Here is a 19,933-nt window from a genome sequence, read left to right as displayed (position 1 = left end):
GTTTGAAAGAAGAGAAGGTACACTCTGGACAAAGTTGGTGGGGCAGAAACTTTTCAGGCAGAGAGGACTGTAGGAGCAAAGGTACCATTATGGAAGACCAGAGAAGCTATGGTGCAAAGAATGAAGCTAGATGAAGCTTAAGAATTAGTCTAGGTCCAGTGAGGCAGCTCTAACCTTAAAGAACTTTGTAGCCATGTTAAGGAGTTTAGATTTTATTTTAAGAGCAATAAGAAGCCATTGTAGGATATTAAAGAGGGAAAACAAGGTAAGATCTATATTTTGAAAAGATCACTATAGTTTCAGTATGGAGAATGGATTGGAGAGAAGGCTGGATGAATAGAAAGATTGGATTGCAAATGGATGTTGCAAATGTCAAAGCAAGAGACGATAGTAAATTAAACACGATTGGTGGCAGTGAGTTGAAGAAAAGGCCCAAAACACTTGTTAAGGAGGTGGGAATAACAGGCCTTGGTGAGGGACTAGATAAGGGGATGAGGATGGGAAGTAATCAGGATAAGGAGAGAGAGTTATCAATAAAACCTCTAGATTTCTGGCTTGTGTAGTTGAATGGGTGGTGGCCACATTTGTAGAGATTGGCAACATTCAAAGAACACTAGGTTTGAAGGAGATGTGTGGTCTGAGATATGCTGAGTTTAAGATGTCTAATTGGAAATAAATGTCAAATAAGCAGGTAAGTATAAAAATCTTCAGCTCAAAGAAAGGTCTAGAAATTTGGGAGTCATTAGCCAAAAAGCAAATGAGGTCAGAGGCATAAATGAGATTTCCTAAAAGGAGAAAGTAGAGAGCAGGGATTCCTAAGTGGAAAGGCTCAAGCTGAAGCAAGCCAGCAGAGAGGGCTGATTATTTTTATCAGACAAATGTTTTAATTTTTTTTTAATTTAAGAATATTGAGGTATGGCATACATTTTCAGTACAAAACTTCCCCTTCCTTCTACCAGACTTTTTATCACATTTATATTACCTGATGGCTTTGAAGACATTTCAGTTTTCAACCCATAGTATAGCTTGAGAAAGAAGAGGACGTAGGACAGTCTTGAGTGATTCCATTATATATTGAACATTTTGGTAGAGACAGATGGAGCCTGCAAAGAACATTGAAAAAAAAAAAGACAATTTCTAGGGATTAACAAGGAAATCTTTGTAAAAGGTATTATAACTTCATGGAAAAATTTATAAAATTATATTATTAAATTGAATTATTTGCCTAAAGATACAGTTTACAGTATCTTAACCAGGATCACTTACATATTCTAGAATATAAGTTTTAAATTCTCTAAGATTTTTTTTCCTGTTGTGGAAAGGATATAAAGTTTATAGTCTAATGGGAAGACAGACATTAAAACGATGTAAAAAAATTCTTTTAATTTAAACTGCTTCTTACTGTCATTTTTTCTCCTAATTATAATAATCCAAACTTTAAATATGATAAAAATTGTTTCATTAAGCTATCATATGTAATTCTTTGTTTCTACAGGGTCTAATTTTGAAAAACTGAAAGGTCATTATATAATTTCAAGCATCACCATCTATGACAAGAGAATAACGAATGAAAAATATTGAAAATGTGTGGTAATACTTGACTTGGTAAAAAGTTATTTCACTATAATTGTAGAAAGACATATTAGGGTGACAAAGAATCATCACCCATTTGCAACATTTATAATAAAAATTTATAGCAGCATTTATCCCTTCACAATAAATTTCTTTTCCCCAGCTTCAGGCAAAGGCGTTATACTGTGTGTTTAATGCATCAATAAATATTCAAATAAGTTTTATACTAATAATAATCTTCGATGATCTTATATAAAAAGTCATCTTTCCCCTTTATTTTTAACACTGTAATTGGTTAAATTACCAATAAAAATAAAATAAAATTTTCTTAAATCCTTAAGAACAATCATTCGACAGCAGTATAACAGTAGTTAAGGACATGGATTCTAGGTCCAGAGTGCTTGGGTTCAGATGCCCAACTCTGCTACTTTCCAACAGTATGGCTCTTCATATTTCTATGCCTCATTTTCCCCATGTGTAAAATGGGATAATAATGGTAACCACTTGATAGGGTCAACATAGAATCAAATTAATCACTACAAGTAAACTAAAGTTTCCAGCATTCTACTCACTGGCTGCTGTTTCCCTGTTTTTCCAGTTCACTTCTTTTTATACCCTCAATCCAACAATTGTTCAACCATGATTTTCCTACTTCCTAGAAAACAATTTTATACTACTGATTCTCTCCTCAATCTCCAACATCCTCCTCATTCTCACTGGTGACCTTGATTGCAATGTCACTGAGAAAAAAATAGATGCAATCAGAACAGGATCTTCACCAGCTCTCACCACAACTACTCAACTCCCTGTATGGGTGTCCATAAACCCTGACTTCCCTCATGACATTAAGGAGGAACTGGTGGTGATATTCTCTATGCATTATTACCCCTTGTGCATTTGATTCCATCCCTTCTCCTCTGCTCAAGAAATCACTCCAGCAATTGTCTTTCTCTTCTTCTGCATCTTCAGTGTGTTTCTCTCTACTGGATCATTCTCATCACTATACAAACCTGCTGAAATTTATCTCATTTAAAAAAAAATTTTTTTTGGCCTATATTTTTCTTACCTATTGTCCCATTTCTCTTTTACCTTTTCTCTGAAAATTACCCAGGAAGAGTTGTATTATTCACTATCTTAATGTCCTCTATTCCCATTCTTTCTTGAATCTATTTTTAAACAGGTATTTGCCCCACCACTCCACTTAACCTTCTCTTTTCTGTGTCTACCAATCACCCCCATGTTGTTAAATCCAGTGGTAAGTTTTTGACCATCATCTTACTTGACCTATCTGCATTTGACACAATTGATGATTCCTCCTCCTTGAAGCATTTCCTTATTTGGCTCTCAGGACATTCCGCTCTTCTGGAGTTTTTCCTACTATCTAGCTTTTCCTTCTGAGTCTCCATTGCTGATTCTTCCTAATCTCTGCAGCCCCTAAACAGTGCATCATCACAGGGCTCAGTCCTCACACGTCTCTTTTCTATATATGCCCATTAACTTGATGATCCACTCAGTTCATAAATTTGTCATCTACCTGTTAATGACTCCAAAACTTACATCTGCAGCCTAGATATATGCCCTGAACTACACATTTGTATACACAACCTCCTATTCAACATCTATACTTTGACATATAATGTACATCACAAGCTTAACATGTCTCAAATTAAATTCCTGATATTCTGCTCACTAACTTCCTTATCTTAGTTATTGGCAACTACAACTTCCTAGCTGCTCACTCCCTCCTCCCACTTCATATTTAAGGCCATCTTTTAGTGCTTTCTTTTTCATATCCAATATTCAATTCATTAGTGAATATTGTGAGCACAAGCTTCCAAATACATTCAGTTTTACTCCTTCTTACCACCTCCATTGCTACAATCTTGGTTCAAGCCATATTCACCTCTCATCTGTATTGCAATAGTTCCCTACCTGGTCTCCTTCATTCTGCCTTTGTCTTCCTTAATTATGCCCTTGTCTCCCAACAGTCTATTCACAACACAGCATCCAGTGTGATTGTTTTATGATATCAGTTATATCATGTCACTTCTCTATTCCAAATGCTCTGTTGGCTTCTACGGTAAACGTAGGTATGCACTGCCCAGATCCCCTTTCAAGGAAGAAATTGCTGCCCAATTGCAGCAAGTGTGGTCAGCAGACAGCCTTCAGCTGTCAGCCTCCTCAGGCTCTGTTTCAGTTGTAGAGAGCCACCTCACCTGAGGCCATTCCCTGCATCCAATGACTAAGCAAGTCAAGTATACAAGGTCTACTTGTTTGTACCAATGTGGAACAACTTTGATGATCAATATTGGCTCCAGAGACCCCCACTGGATTGGTTAAGGTTTTATTGGGGCTGCATCACAATTTGACTTCTCTACTTACGTTTGCAACATCCTCCCCAACAGTCCTCTCTCAGTCTTTATCAATTTCTCCATAGCATTTATCACTATCATATATATCTTACAACCCATAGATTTTATTTTTATTGCTCCCCTCACTTAGAATGAAAGCAAGGATGTTTTGCTCATTGTTGTATCCCCAGGGTCTAGAAAATTGCTATGACCTGGTAGTCACTCAATAAATATTTGTTACATGAATTGAATAATTGGGTAGTTTACTCATTTCTAGCAATCATTGTTAGATATATTAAAGAAAATGTTAACTTGTCATTGAAGGCAAGGAATTATATAATTATACCAAGTTGAGCATTACATACAAGAGCATACAAGTATTTGAGGACTAGCCTGTATGTAGGAAATGTTCTCTACGCTCAAGAAGTGCTTGTGCTGATAATAACAAAACTGTGATGGGCATTACAGTGATGGGCCTACAGAATTTCCCAGGGCCCATAAACTCTGTTCTGCAGACCATAATGACTAAATCGAAAGTTAAGATACCAATCATTTACCAAGATTGTTTTTATACACTGTCAACATGCAAATATATATGGAAGTAATCCAGATACTAGACTGAGAAATCACTTTGCCTCTAGCTAGCTGGCATCTTGTAGAGCCGGGCTCTCAAATGGTATTCTAGGAGACGAAGTAGAAAAGGTCTGACCACCAGATCTTTCATTCAAGATCTTTCTCTCTGGCACAAGACCAGGTGCCCATTTGGACCAATCCCATGAAGTCTCTTAGAGGTCAAGCTTTTGTTAATTCAGAAGAATGAACTAGAAAGGTCTTTAAAATCCAAGGACAGAGGGGGAAAGGAAGATATATAGAAAAGTCTGGTCAGACACTGCCAAACATTTTAGTCTTTATTTTAAAAGTGATTATCAGCAAAGATGATGATCATTATACTGAGTGAAATAAGTCAATCACAAAAGGACAAATATTGCATGATTTCACTAACATGAAATACCTAAAATAGGCAAATGTATAGAGATTAGAGTTTAATAATGGTTACCAGGGGCAGGAGGGACAGAGAAAGGGAGGAATTATTCTTTAGGTAGCATTGAGTTTTGTTTGTGGGGATGGAAAATTCAGCAATGGGTATTGGAGATGGTTGCACAACATGGTTAATATAACTGGTTTTATTGAATTGTACATGGGAAAAATGTAAAATTGGCAAATACTGTGTTCTCTATATTTTTACAGTTAACAAAACAACAACATTGTAGATTGGAAAGAAAGGGAGGGGGAAGGAAGAGAGAGAGAGAAAGAAAAGAATAGGACTTTGTTATATAACGGAACACCCCAGACCTTAGTGATTTAGAACAGTTATTATTTGCTGATGATCCCATGGGTTAGCAATTTGGACTGAGCTCTTCAGGGAAAGTTAATCTCTGCTGAGCCCATTCATGTATTTAGGTTTCCAACTGAGACAGTTGGGATGGCGGGGTAAGCTGGGACTGTTCTCCCAAAGGTCTACCATTCTTATGCTTGATGACATAGCTGTAGTTTTCCAAGAAAGCAAGAGTGGAGGTGCAATGCCTCTTGAGGCCTAGACTTGGAGCTCTCACATCTTTTCTACCACATACTATTGGTCAAAGCAAGTCATGAGGCCTTCCCAAAGAATTTTGAATTGAGGTGAGGACTTTCAAAGAATTTGTGGCTATTTTTGATCTATCACAAATCTATATAATAAAACTGGGCCTTTTAAACTTCACTTAAAGAATATGATTAAAGTCCTTATGCATTCTGCTTGTAGCTTTCCAGCTGCTGAGGTGTCTGGCACTTAATGTACTGTTTTACCCAGTATTTTTTCTTTTATGCAGATATTTGATTGAGCCATACCAATGTGTTTTATATCTTCCTACAGACACAGACATGGGAACATGTTTCTGGTGGGCAGGCCAAATGAAAAGACTTGGGGGCCATGACTTATCCCATTGTCTCAGGCTGGGTTCTCTAGAGAAGAAAAACCAGTGAAGCGTGTGTATATATGTACATATAGAGAGAGAGATTTATATCAAGGAAACGGCTCATGCGGCTGTAGAGGCTGGAAACCCCCAAGTCCGTGGGTCAAGCTGGAGGCTTCTCCTGACTCATGTTGCTGCAGGGGCTGGTGAACCCAAGATCAGCAAGCAAGCTGGCAGGCTGATGGCTCACGGGCTGTTGATGCTGACGAATCCCAAGATTGGCACATAAGCTGCTAGCTCAAGTCCCAAGAACCGGAGGTCAGATAAACAGGAGTCAGATACAAGATCCAGAGAGAGCAAAAGCCGGCAAGCTTTGCCAGAAAGTCCACATATATTGGATGCAGGCCACACCCCTAAGGAAACTCTCTTTCAGCTGACTGGCTGCTCATAGCAGATCTCATCACGGAGGTGATCATATTACATCAAATCTCATCATGGAGGTGATAACATCATTACATAGCTGCCAAACTACATCATAACTGCCAAACCATCGAGAATCATGGCCCAGCCAAGCTGACACACAACCTTAACCATCACTCAGCAAATTCACATTTATTACTGGGTTCTAACGTAGTTAGGACAGAACTATTCTCCAAATGCAGCAACCAGAGTACAGTGAGAGTTAACATGACACTCAATGCTCTGCATACCTGAGTCACCCACATGTCTATATTTTACAATAAGCCAGGTATTTTCCTTACTGTCCTTTGGTGCTATTAGTCTACCTCATGCACTGAGGTCATTTGATACCCCCTATTGCTCTGGGGCACACCTTTTGCTTAACATCAGCCTGTAGTGCCAGATCTTACTCTTTCTTTTATCATTATCAAATTAAGGTGTTTGATAACATTCCTACTTAAATATGATCCCCAGAGCAAGAGCTGCGGTAGCAGCATCAACTGTGAACTTCTTAAAAATTCAGAATATCAGGTCCCACTCCAGATCTACTGAATAAGAACCCGCATCTTAACGAGATCCCCAGGGGATTTGCATGCACGTTAAAGGTTGGAGAGGAATGCCATATTAGCAACCTTAATTCATCAAGCTCCTATAGTACTTAAAGCTGTAGGCACAGACTTTATCAAGGCCTTTCTGTGAGAATACAGACATTAAATAATATTATTACCAATAATAAACAGAGAACATATATCAGGCGTCAACTATGCTTCTGGCACTATGTCACAGTCTTTGCAGGCATTACCTGGTTCCATCCTATGGCAATTGGGTAGCTTTGCCCCCATTTTACAGGCATCAAAATCAAGGCTCAAAGAGGTCAAGTCTCTTACCCAAAGTCCCCACTTACAGAAGGAGGAGATAGGAGTCAAATCCCAGTTTATCTGACTCCAGAGCTTAAGCTCTTCACCATAACCCTATCTTGTCCAGAAATTTCTGTAAAAAGGATTCTCACAATCTAACCTGCAAAAAAAAGGAGAAGGAAACCATATCTATTCTGCAAATTTCTAAACTTCCTTAACTAATCACATGCAGTTCTTATCTATCCACAAGAATATAAGTTCCACGAGGGTGGGAATTTTTGTTGTCATTGCTATATCTCCAGTATTTAGACCAGTACCTAAAACCCAAAACCTGCTGCTATCCAGCCGCACTCATGGCGACCCCATGTATTACAGAGTAGAACTGCTCCACAGGGTTTTCTTGGTTATAATCTTTATGGAATTACATTGCCAGGCCTTTTTTCCATGGTGCTGCTGGGTTGTTTTGAATAGGCCACCTTTAGGTTAATAGTTAAGTGCAAACAATTTGTGCCATCCAAGGACTTTAGAACAGTACCTAGCACATAGTAAACTAGTGGTCGTTGGGTGTATTATAACTCATGGTGACCCCATGTGTGTCAGAGTAGAACTGTGCTCCATAGAGTTTTTAATGGCTTATTTTCTAGAAGTAGATTACCAGGCCTTTCTTTCAAGGCACCTCTGGGTAGATTCAAACTGCCAGACCTTTGGTTAGGAGCCAAACACATTTATCATCTGCACCACAAGTGACTCCAACACATAGTAAAACCTCAATAGATTTATTGAATGAGCAAATTAACTTGTATATCAAAATCCTTACAATGGCTTTATCAAAATGAGTGAAGTTTCATCTTTACAGATTTCTCTTCCAATTTCTCAGCCGTGGACTTTACCTGTAGTATGAATGCTAGCAGCTAGTTTGCTGTGGTGCTGATGCGTTTATCGCGAATGGAAAAAGGAGTAATACAGTGTTATACATGAACAGTAACTCCTCACTATGCCATCGTATCACAGAGCATTTTGATATAGTACAACTTTGGAGGAGCTGTATTTGTGGCTAAAATGTATCTTGTCAGTTGTTTTATTAGAAAACATCACTGTAGAAATGTCAGTCTGGGCCCGGCATGTTGGTGCATTTTGGAAGAAATGAAAATGTGCAGCATAATGGTGGCACAACATGCATTGACGAAAGTTAAGATGTATTACCCAAGGGAATAATAGTGCAGGAAATTCTTGAATCCAAACATTCTACTTCATCCATCTTGTACATGATTATTTTACAGTGGGACCACTTGTTATTCACCTCCATTCCATTAGGCAACCAAATTACATGCCAAGCTAGCTTTATAAATAGAAGCCTGAGTAGGTGGGCCATGGCTGAAGGAAAACAAGAGAATAAATTCATTTATATAATCTCATCTTTTAGAGTACAAATTGTCTTTTCCATTTATATGTGCAGCCACTGTCAGAATTAGACAGAGGTAGGAAAGGGCGCAATTATTCAAAACTACTTAGGAAAACATAGAAGACCTTCAGTATTTCTTTAATATAATAAAAGGATATAAATCTATATCAGACACGCTGCAAATTACATTGTGGTTATTGAGGCAATATACACATTGATTTATTGAAAAGTCTGTTTTGCATCTAATGCTAATATCAAACCTGATCTGCACACATCTTATTGGCATTAATGAGAATGTCTTATTTCGCTACAGGTGGTGAATGGTTAAGTAAGTAATGAGATGAAGGTGATTGTATAATCTTGTTTGGAGCCTGACAAGAAGGCTCACCTAGACAGCCAACTGGTCTTTATTCTAATTAATCCTTTCATGAAATTTTACAAATTTGCCTCCAACACTTCAAAAGCAAGATGTTCTTGTTGTTGCTAGGTGTCGTCAAGATGATTTCAACTCATAGTAACTCCATATGACAGAATAGCACTGCCCCATAGGGTCTTCTAGGCTGTAATTGTTACAAGAGGAGATTGCCAAGTCTTCTTCCCCTCCTCAGCTGGGTGGGTTCCAACCACCAACCTTTTGGTTAGCAGCCAAACATTGAAGCATTGAGCCACCAGGCTCCTTCGAAAGCAAGATACTGTGTTATTAAATTTCGCCAGGGAAACTCACCTACAAGACCAGCTACACAATTTGCAGGCCCCAGTACAAAATGAAAATGTGGGGCACCTTGTCCTAAAAAGGAGCCCTGGTGGCAGAGTGGTTAAGTGCTTGGCTGCTAACTGAAAGGTTGGAGGCAGGGGTGGATTAACCAGTAAGCAAGGCACGCACAGGCTTACTTGTGTTTACTTACTAATCTGTAGTACACAATTTCACATAGGTTTCACCACATCAGCCTGTGCATACCTTGTTTATTGCGAAATCCATCCCAGCCATTCCGTGGGAGAAAGATGTGACACTTTGCTTCTGTAAAGATTACAGGCTTGGAAACCCTATGGGGCAGCAGTTCTACTCTGACCTGTAGGGTGGCTATGAGTCAGAATCAACTCTACAGCAATGGGTTATGCGACATTCGCTAATTTTCATATGGATTTCAGTTATCTGATACAGATTTAATTCCAAACCAAACCCACTGGTGTGGAGTTGATTCCAACCCGTAGTATGTCCTCTTCCTAAGGGCTGCTGCTCTAACTCACTGGGGCTGAAGTCCCTGTAACCGTCACACCAGGGATGGGTGAGTGGCTGTTAGGGCACTGCCAGCCCAGATGCTGCGAGGCACAACCCTAACTCTCCCTGCACCCACATCCTGACTCCTGCTGGGGGCAGGGTGGCGGCAGTCGCTGAGTAGGGGCAAGGAAGGGGGAAACTGGGTAGGGCCTAGGATGCCAGGAGGTGGAGAAGTGGGCACCTAGTGCCCAGGAAGTTCTGCTTACCCACCACATCGTTTCAGTTAAGGTGGCCTTGGCAGAGGCTGCTGTTTATGCTCCAATATGAATTCTCCCCTTCCTTCAAATGGCAATGGAAGCCTCACCTTTTTGCTGGGCACAGGCACAGAATAATTTTCCGGTTAGTCTTGCATCTAATTACGCTGTGCACCTAAGTCAGGTCTAATGATGTGTAAATGGAAGCACCACATGTGGCAGTTGGTGTCCATCCTTTGCCTCTTTCTTGTCTTTTCTTCTGCTATTCAGAATGTGGACATGATGTCTGGAACTCCAGATGTCACCTTGAACCTCAGTAAGGGCCATACCCTAGAGATGATTGAGCAGAGAGCTCAAAGGAACTGGGTCCCTCAAGACATCATGGCACCTCACCAGCTGCGGGCTGTTTACCACCAGACTCTTATTGAGAAAGAGAAAAGCACATCTATCTTGTTTGAGCCTTTCTTTTTCTGAGTCTGTTACTCATCGCTGAGCCGTCCAACTCATAGCGACTCATAGTGGCCCTATAGAATAGAATAGAACTGCCTCATGGGGTTTCCAAGGAGGTTGCTAGTGGATTCAAACTACCAACTTTTTGGTTTGCAGCCCAGCTCTTTACCATGACACCACCAGGGCTCTGAGCTGAACCCTAACCCTAACCAATACACAGCATAAACAGTATAGTCTGACTTTTAAGCTATTTCACTCACCACTGACCTTCACTCATTGGGTAACTAACTTATCCAGCCCTGAAAACCTTTTTTATTTTCTAACCCTGCCTTACAACATTTACTCTTAAGCTATTAGGGAAAGATATACCTCAATGTTAGCATTTTGCCATAGCTTTGCTTTACCTTATTATACAAACTGATTATAATTGATTTTTATTAATCTGGGATTCTATCCCTTTCCTGCAAAGAGGTAGTAGCAATTGCTGACCATTTAAGAATAACTACATACTTCGGTCTTGTCCAATCACTACCATTACAAAGAAATTGAACTCTCACCTATGGAACATGTCATTCTTGCATCCTAGTGAAAATTGTTCAGGAAGTTTTATAAGTCAATTATAAATAAATAATGAGGATCCTCACCTAAACCATGAGTTGCTATCTAAATTGGACAATAATTTTTGTTAACTTCACTCATTCAGGTCACTTCCTAAGTGAGCTTTTAGGAATCAAATTTAAAGTGATTCTATGCTCTAGTAGTGGACATTAGGACAAGACAGTATTACCAGACTGACATGTATCCAAGTGATCAAAACGTTCAATTCCTGATTTAAGTGAAACCAACAAAGACTTCATGCAACATTTATACTATGATCCACCTGTTGAGAATGAATGTAAATACCCACAGACATATGAATTGTTAGCAAGGGGAGAGATCAAAAAGCAACAGAAGAGAGACGTGGTTACTAGCTAGAATTATTTTCCCCGGATATTAGGCATTTAGGGAGATCTTTAATAATAATCACCAGAGTTTTAATTAACTCATGGTCTAACTCTATATTCAGTACATAGTTCTTAAATCTTCCTGTGCAAAAAATAACTTCTTTAGATTTATGACCCAAAAATCATACATATTTTTTCCATCTTTCTCTGTTATTGTGCATATGATCGATCACCAGGCAGAGGAAGATAATACTGAGTATTTATGTGGAGCGCACTAAAGGAGCCTGCTGTGAGCTATTAGCTCAGCGGATGACGTGTGCTCCCAGTTGGAGGCTGAGAGAATGGTAAGAGCACAGTTGCAGCGCTTTATAAAAGGCGCTTAAAAAGCACCTGTTTGCCTGCCATTAAACTTCTCCTAACGAACGCCTCTGGGGATCAAAACTGGGGAATTTCTTTCCTTTCCTGCTATAAATAGAGAAAGGTATTTAAAAGCTCTCATTTAAATGTGAGTACTGTTATCTATATCAATTTGCAAGGATGTAATACTGCTCAGGAATATAAATGAGCCAGTACATGTGTGTGTTCATGATGATGACAGACAGCAGGCAGATGATTCCTTGTATCAGTTTGATCATTTTGTCTTCCTGTAGGATAAGGGCCACAGATTATCTTCTGCTTTCCCTAACTCCTGCTCAACCCAAACAACTCAGCTCAGCCACTACCTCTTCTGAGAAACTTTCTTTTGCATCCCACCCCCCAATACACATCAACACATACTCCGTTAAGAATGCAGAATGTGTATATCTTTTATTAAGGCACCTCTCACCCTGTAACATAATCACTGACTTACTTTTATGCCTCTCTCAGGCAACGACAATGCCGTTTTTTACACTGAATCTCCAGGCCCCAAAAAGTGCCTCCCATAAAACATACACTTAATAATAAAGAGTGGATAGGTGCAATAAGGGGCCCTGGGTGGTGTGAACAGCTAAGTGCTTGGCTACTAACTGAAAGGTTGGCTGTTCGAATCTACCAACAGGCACATCAGAAGAAAGTCCTGGCAATCTGAAAGATCACAGCCACTATGGAGTGTAGTTCTACTCTGATACACATGGGGTCACCAAGAGTCAGAATCAATTGGATGGCAGCTGGTTTGGTTTGGTTTTGGGGGTGCAATAAACACAAGAATCATTGTCCTCTTTCTACTTCTGTGAGAATTTTCTTAACCTCTCTGGCCATTGCACCTCAGTCTCCTTTGTGGACTCTTCTCTCTCTGTTCAATTCTTAACTGCAGTCTTAAATATGGGCACACCCAAGGGTCCATCTCCACCCCCCTGCTTTTTTTCCTCAACAATTATTCCTGGGTGACCTTATCTACAGGCTTGTTTTAGAACAATGACTTCCAAAGTGCCATTTCAAGGCAATCAATGGGATGCAGAAATAAAATATTAGAACTTCTAGCTATATTTTTCAATCTCAGGCTTTTAAACTTTCTATTTATAATGTACATTATACACATAATCATAGATGTACATAAATCGTTACAAATATACATACATCTGCTTGCAGGTTTAAAACATTGATGTGTATTTTTATTCATGAGGTGTAAAATATGTAAAATTAAAAATATACAATATATCTGACTGCTTCCATGAGCAGTGAGGTAGAAGTCAAAATCTTTCTCACCAAATCTGTTCCTCCTGATGTGTTTCCCAACTTAGTAAATGGTACCAGCATTCACCAGCCCCGCAAGAGGGAAGATTCACTCCTCCCCCACAACCAACCACTTACAATCTCTAAAAAGATCTCAAAAGCCTCCCCTCCTACTCATTCTGGGCAGCTACACCCTTAGTTCAGGATCTTGCCTGGTGGTTGAGACAGCCTTTAAATAGGGCTTACCTCTGCGTTAGAGTCCTCGGGTGGTGTAAATGGTTAAGTGCTGGACTACGAACAAAAGGTTGGTGGTTCAAACCCACTCAGAGGTGCCTTGGAAGACAGGCCTGATGATCTGTTTCCAGAAGGTCACAGCCTTCAAAACCCTGTGGAGCAGTTCTGCTTGTGCGTACTTGGGGTCACCATGAGTCAGAATTGACTCTATGGCAACTAACAACGTTGCCTCAGTGCTGTTTAGAAAATACAGCTGTGATTTATTTAAAAATTCTTCAAGGACTCCACAAAGCTTCCAAGGCCAAGCTCAGGGTTCGTCTTCATGTGCTGTCAGTCGCTGCAGCCTCGTATTTCCCTCTCATGTACCCACAGAGAACTACCTGTTGTTCCTTTCCCACAGCAGTCCATGTACACCTTTGGGCATTCACACATACTCATTTTGATTTCTTTTCCTAACTGGCCTTTCCCCAACTTTGTCTACTAAATCCTACTCCTGTTTTGAAACGTAGTTTGAAATTCCAATAAAAACTTTACGCAGTGATTTCCCAGTCAGATGTAGATAGCTTTCCACTAAATGCACATAAAAAAAAAAAAACGACTCATAGCGACCCTATAGGACAGAGAAGAACTTCCCCATAAGTTTACAAGGAGTGCCTGGTGGATTTTAACTGCTGACCTTTTGGTTAGCAGCCCGTAGCACTTAACCACTACGCCACCAGGGTTTTCTAATGCGTATAATACAAGGTGCAAAATACTGTCAAAACCATTATCATACTATTTCATAAGTATGCATTTAATTATACTTTATTTAATTGTATGTCTTTTCTAATCTAGCATTTTTTATTTTATAATTATCTTATTTTTACAATTTTATAATTATATATACTTCTTTAAACCAAAATCCTTTATCACACTACTTTAAATTTTCTGGTTTACATGGCTGTGGGTCTTGTCACCAAATTCTAAGTACCCTCAGAATAGAAATCATCACTTATTTCACAATTTATCCTCAGTATAGAGTTCTATACTACTAGATGCTTGGTGAATGTTGAATGAATGAATGAATAACAAACTAAAGTGAAGAGGATTATCACAGACAAAATGAGAAGCAAACATCTGTTCTGTTCAATGCAAAATTGATATACTTTATGCCCTTGGATTATATAAATTTAAGCAAGTAACTTAAATTTTATGCTGAAACTTTTTCATTAGGAAAATAGTCTAATAATATTTATCATAACTTTGCATATTGTTACTGCATAAATTAACTAGACTTCTTGAAAATTTTTAGAACTTCTCATACATTGAGATACCTGCAACATATACCAAATATAATTTATAGGTATCCTTTATAGAGTGATTTTAGGTATACTTCCTAAATTTCACTTTAAGAGAAAATAATCACAACTTTTTAAAAGTATAGAACAGGATTATAATTAAATCTGTTGTATACCAAAAAGAAACTTATAGAGCTATAATGGATGTCATAAAATCAACTAATAAAACATGCAGTTTAAAAGCAATTTCTATTCAATTATCTCGTATTTATCTATAAAATAATCTATTTGTGATTTATATCTCAGCCTCTTCTGTCCATATACTTTTCTCTATGGACTAGGAAATATTCATATTTGATACTTATATTCTAATAATTCCCATCAAGATAATAAGATGCCACTAAAAGGGTTCTTAAACCATTTTGGGAATTATCAAAATAGAAGAGAAAATGTCCTTGAGTTATATGAGACATGAAAAGCAGTGAGCTAGCAGATAGCAGGAAAATAGCAGGTGTCACATGCCGACCCTTTCAGTGCTTAAGTCTTAAACATCAAGACGAAGCCCATCCCTGGAGACCTCTAATAAGCTCTCTTTCTTTGATGAGGGAAAAACAAAACATACAACAAAGCAGTCTTGAGGTCATACTGAGTTTGGATTCCTTTAGATTACATTTTTTGAAAAGTCCTTAGATTTTCAATGAAGCTAACATTCTATAAAGTTTTGAGAGACCAAACTATGATTGAAAAAAGATCTCTGTTCTTTAGCCACCAGAAGATTTGGAGAATCATAAACCTCAAATGACTCTCCCTAGGTCACCGAATTTAGCTGCTAATCTTCCCAAGAAATCAGCACCTAAACTAGCCCGAACCTCTCAGTGTCCGTCTTATTTTTATGAACTCTAGAGAAAGAAATGGAACAATTTTCCATTCCCTTTGATGCTTTACTGCCTAAAACAATAATTATTATACCTATCAAGATAATTACAATAAATAATAGCTCAAATACATTGTTATATATAATTTTTAAACGAGTGGGTATTTTCTTTTTAGTAAGACAGGTGGATGTCCAGCTCACATTAGCACTGTATGTTTAATAGTTTAATTTAGCATCTGCTGCCTTTGCTGTCAGCCCTACAGGGAGAGAGATTAAAGATGGGCCACACCAGCAGTTAGGAATAGCCAATCAAAGCAGTCATGCTCTAAAAAGCAAAGATCTCTAGGCCTCATTAAGTGATGCTGGGATGTTAGCCCTCATTTGTGACAGATCCAGAATACTCTAGGTATTCTAGATTCATCTAAGAAGTCATAGTAAGCTTGAAGAGCTAAAACAAACTCAGAGCAATGAAATGTAATAGATTCTGCCAATGCCTTCTCATTCAATTTTGTATCTCCCATAACTTTAGCTACTGGCAGCGGCATTCTATTTGTAACACAAAACAGCAGGAAAAAAAAAGGTTTTAAAATTTTTATCCTATGAAGTGTTTCCCACTCAAGCCTGTTGCTGTATCTTTTATAGTAGGAATGAGTTGGCAGTATGATGGTTTGGTTTTTCAGCCAATTAAAGAAAAATACATTTATGTGAATAAAGCCTTCTTACATAGACAACTTACATGCAAAAAAACCAGAAGGGGGCCAACAATCATGAAATAGTAATAAAACTAATCTTGCCAGTAGGTGGCGGTGCAATCCATCATTGTTATCCAATTAGACCTTTAAAAACTGCTTGCTAACCGCTAGTTTGACTATCCTGTTAACTTGGCTGTAATTGCCTATTTGTATTTCCCCTTTCCTTTTAACTTGATGCAACACATCACGCTGCAGCGAATTGTTTTCATTCAGCAAAGAACTCAAAGGAAATTGTTAAACCCGACAGGGCTGATTGATTTAACTCTGTTAACAATATCAATATTTTGTAACAAATATATTATCAACCCTGAGGGTGATTAAAAAAAAAGCTATTTAGACTTTGGAAAGTATCTATTTTACAGGTTATGAGCAGAATCATATCTGAATGTGAGAATGTGTTACACAGCAGCACTTTGGAGTAAAATGAGGCTAAATGGGTCTCGAAAGTATATATGCTTTAGGAACACTTATAAGCAATTTAACATAAAAGGATATACCAACCGTTCCGTGGGAGAAAGATGTGGCAGGCAATCTGCTTCTGGAAAGATTTACACCTTTGGAAACCCTATGGGGTCTCTATGACTTGGGATCGACTCTATGGCAGTAAGTTTTTTTCTTTTCTTTTCTTTTCTCCAAAGGATATAATTAACAGAAATTTAAGCAACCTAAATCCACTGGCATGGAGTGAATTCTGATCATGGCGACCCTATAGTACAGAGTAAAACTGCCCCCATATGGTTTCCAAGGCTATAAATCTTTAAGGGAAGCAGAATGCCACATCTTTCTCCCACAGAGCGGCTGGTGGTTTCGAACTGCCAACTAGCAGCTGAGTGTTTAACCACTGTGTCTAAGGAACCTAGTAAGACATTTATTCCAAGGATGGAGATGATCTAGCTAGCATAGGAATCATGTCCTTTTATGTGCCCAAGGCAGACATCACTAATTGATTAAAGGACTGTATTATACTGCGTCAATACAAGCATCTTACTCTTTTCAACAGTGAGTAAAGCTCTCATTCCAGATGAAACCAGTTTGCCACTTCTGAGACTGATAAGAAAAATGAAATGAAGAGACAAGAAAAATGAACGGAGAAATTGTGTTGATCCAGAAATCCATTATTACAGAACCAAAACTAAAACATCAATTTTTTATTTTGAACTAACCTTATACTTACAGAAAACTTTCAAAAATAGTACAAAGAGTTCGTTTATATTCCTCACTCCACTACCCATAATGTTAACATCTTATGTAACAGTAATATAATTATAAGGAACAGGAAATTAACAACATTATTACTTAAACTATTGTTGTTAGTTGCCATGGAGTCCATCGGGACTCCTGGTGACTCCATGTTTGACTATAGAACTAAATAAATTATAGAATTATAGTTCTAACTAAACTATAGAATTTATTCAAATTTCATAGTTTTGGGTTTTTTTTTCCCACTAACTCCTTTTTCTGTTTCAGGATCCTATTCAGGATGCCACGCTGCATTCAGTTGTTTACTTCTCATTAGTGTTCTCTAGCCTATAACAGTTCCTCAGGCTTTTCTTGGCCATTCATGACCTTCACACTTTTGAAGAATATTGCCCAGTTATTATTTCAAATTCCCCCAATTTAGACTTGTCTGATGTTTTCTCATGACTATAGTGAGGTTATTCTTTTCTGGCAAGAATACTACAAAAAGTGAGTGTGTCCTTCTCAGTTCATCATACCAATAGTTTCAGGTCAATATGCCTGGTTCCCTTTACTGGATAAGAAAAGTAATTCTTAATCCTTCTTAGATTCACCTGTGGGCTTTTGAAAAGCACTCAAGATCTATTGAAGCTGAATTTCTGAAGACACAACCTAGATACCTGAATTAAAAAACCCACAGGTGTGTACATTTTGATGGTTGAAACTCACTGTTTTAAAAGGCAGAGACAGTAGCTGTGTTATTTTTATGACAAGATAAAAATGAAGGTGGAAAGACACACAAACGTACCTATCAACCACCACTATGCTTCTAGTGGAGAATCCTGCAATAGCAAACCCAATATATCTCCCTTCCCAGACTCTCGGAGGCTCATATCCAGATCATTTACTAGTCTCCTCTGATCTAGAATCAAAGCCTGGGGAGAGAAGACTGCTCACAGTGGAAGGAAGATGCTAAGAATGTAGGAGAGAGGAATAGTCACTAATTTTAAAAATAAAGAATTAAGAAGGGGGTTGAGGTATGTAAAATTAAACCCTACAGTAGGGCAAGTTGTTTATTCATGGGGAAAAACACAAGAGTCACCTGCATATTGTGTAAAAGATAATGGGGAAAGAAGAAAGGGAGTCTAGAAGTATTTTTGTGGACCCTGACTTTGATATTTTTGTAGTCCTTCTATAGGTGAGAGTAAAGAATAGAGTTCATGTCTAATTATTTAGGTTATTTAACAATTTCTCAAACATACATAAGACTTGATGCATGGCCCTCCAACTACATTTTCCTAGTATGTTTCCTTTCCCATTCTCAACTCAAATATCATATACTTGCCTATCCCCCACCTGAAGCCCCTTCCTCAAATACCGCTGAGAAAATAGAAGTAACCAAACAGGTAATTCCTCCTCTTCCCACCACCTAACGTGCAATCTATCCAAAGGTACTTCTCTTTTCATCCTGTGACCATGAATAAAGTGTCTCTTCCCATAAAAAGCCAGCACTCATCTTCTCTCATGCCCCAATGACTGCAAAGACACCTAACTCTGAATTGGTGAGTTCCTTGCCTTCAGAATTTCCACCTCTTTAATCCGTTCTGCCTAATTCACTCATTCACCCTATAGGTATCTTACTAAGGATTTATCATATATCAAGCATTGAGAATTTTTAGTCAAAAAAAAAAAAAAGATAGTAACTGCATTAAAAAAGTTCAAGTCTTATTTTGGAAACACATCTGTTAACAAATTATTAAAATATTGATTTATATTTTGACATAAGCTATAAGTATGACAGTAAGGATATATATCTAGTCAGAAGTAGCATACAGGAATGAAAACTTTGCCCTTCTCTACCCCAATTCAAGTCATATTACTTACTTGGATAAAATGCAACAGCTTTATAACTAGTCTTTCTCTTTCAGTTACCCCTAATCCCAGTTTTTCCTGTGTGCAATAGGCAGAGTAATCCCACAAAAGTAAATTTAATCAAATAATTGCTGTCATGACCCTTTGGTAGGATGGGGCAAAGTTCCTTAATCAGTTGAACAGAATCCATTATGATCTGGCACCTGTCAATCTACCCAGCCTTTTGGCATTCTTCTGGCATTCATTCCAACCCAGATGAATCTCTCTTTTAGTTCCTCAGACTCTCCTTTTCTCTCTTGCCTTAGAGTCGTGAAGATACAATAAGATTCTCTCTTCAAGGAATATCTTCTGTATCCCCTTTGCCCAGCTAACTCTTAATCAATATTTACATTTCTTTTACCAAGAAGGTTTCCCAAATTCCCTTAGTTAACTACATGAGGCATGGCCACTAAGCAATCCTACAGGATTACATACTTTATCATAGCAACTTTAAGATTTTATTATAACTTCATATTATTTATCAAGAAATTACATGATTAGGACTCCGGCAAGATGGCGGTCTAGGCAGAAGCACCACGCCGTCCCTCCACAACAAAGATCCGAAAAACTAAGCCAAACAGAGAATCAACAATCCT

Source organism: Trichechus manatus, unplaced genomic scaffold (assembly GCF_000243295.1).
Source record: "Trichechus manatus latirostris isolate Lorelei unplaced genomic scaffold, TriManLat1.0 scaffold00036, whole genome shotgun sequence".
Taxonomy (NCBI): domain Eukaryota; kingdom Metazoa; phylum Chordata; class Mammalia; order Sirenia; family Trichechidae; genus Trichechus; species Trichechus manatus.
This window is presented reverse-complemented; position numbering follows the sequence as displayed.